Source organism: Elephantulus edwardii, unplaced genomic scaffold (assembly GCF_000299155.1).
Source record: "Elephantulus edwardii isolate Elephantulus edwardi_28Jun2011 unplaced genomic scaffold, EleEdw1.0 scaffold00117, whole genome shotgun sequence".
NCBI classification, from domain to species: domain Eukaryota; kingdom Metazoa; phylum Chordata; class Mammalia; order Macroscelidea; family Macroscelididae; genus Elephantulus; species Elephantulus edwardii.
The window spans coordinates 625,920-627,520 of record NW_006399867.1 but is presented as its reverse complement, the minus strand read 5'-3'; positions in this window follow the sequence as shown (position 1 = coordinate 627,520).

The window sequence follows — 1,601 nt, the reverse complement described above, 5'->3', positions numbered from 1 at the left end:
AAGCTTTAGAATCCTTGCCTCCAAGGAGTATCCTGGTTTCACCCTCTCCAGGATGAATTTGTTATCCTAGCTATCCATGGTATTTTGATGCTCTTCTCCAGCACCACAGCTCGAAAGCACCATTTCCTCTAGGTTCTAATTTATCAGAGTACACATTTTCTTAGTATTCCAGCATTATCAATTTAATTTCATCTAGTTCTGTTGTGATTTCACCTCTATTGTTTCCTAATTGAATGTCTTCCCTTTTTTTATCTTTTGTTAAGTTTGCCAGTTGTCAATTTTATTGACCCTTTCAAAAAACCAGCTTCTGATATTATTGATGGTTTCAATTCTTTTTCTGTTTTCTATCTCATTGATTACACCTCTTGTCCTCATAATTCCCTTCCTTCTAGAGGAAGATTAGATTGTTGTTCTTTTTCTATTTGATAAAGGTTTTAAGTTAGGTCATTGATTTTTTTTTTTCTTATTTCTTCTGTTTTTATTTGTGTGCCTATTGGTATGATCTGTCCCCTCAGGACTTCTTTAGCTGTACCCCAGAGGTTTGGGTATGTTGTATTTTTATTTGTTTCAAGGAACATTTTTTATTCATTTTTTAAATTCTTTTAGAACCCAATTGTGTTCTAACATAGAGTAATTTAGTTTCCACATGGATGGTTTTGTAAATTTACTCTCCTGTGGTTAATTTCTAGTTTTATGCCATTGAGGTTTAAGAAGATACTTTATATCATTTCAATGATTTTTTTTAAATTTGTTAAGGCTTGCTTTGTGTCCTAATATGTAATCAATTCTGGAAAAAGTACCATGTGCACTTGAGAAGAAAATGAATTGAGGTTTTTGTTGGGTGCCGTGTTCTGAACACATCCACAAAGATGAATTGGCTGATTATATAGTTTAAATTTCCTGCAAATTTTCTTTTGAGTTGGCCTATCCTTTGATGATAGTGGCACATCCAAAAACTTCTCCAACAGGGTAAGAAGGGAATCCACAGATTGGGAAAAAATATTTGGTAATGACATGTCTGACATGGAACTTGTATCTACAATTTATAAAATACTCGAGCACCACAACAAGATAAAAGTAAATAAACCAGTTGCAAAATGGGCACAGGATATGAACAGACACTTCACCAAAGAAGACATTCAGATGGCAAACAAACACATAAAGAAATGTTCAAAATCCCTAGCTCTAGGAGAAATGCAAATCAAAATAACTATGAGATATTATCTCACCCCAGTCAGAATAGCAGAATTTAACAGAACAGCAAACATCAAATGATGGCGAGATTGTGGAGAAACTGAAACCATCATTCACGGTTGGTGGAAATGTAAAATGGTACAACCGCTATGGAAGGCTGTAAGGCGCTTTCTCAAAAAGGCCAACAGGATTTAAGTAGCATGACTCTTGCCCTCTAGAAACCACAGCTCCAAATGGCCTCTTCTACTTGAGCTTAAAAAGTGATATGAACAGACACTTCACCAAGGAAGACATTCAGATGGCCAAAAAGCACATGAAGAAATGTTCAAAATCCCTAGCCCTGAGAGAGATGCAAATCAAGACAACCATGAGATATCATCTCACCCCAGTAAGACTAGCAAAATTTA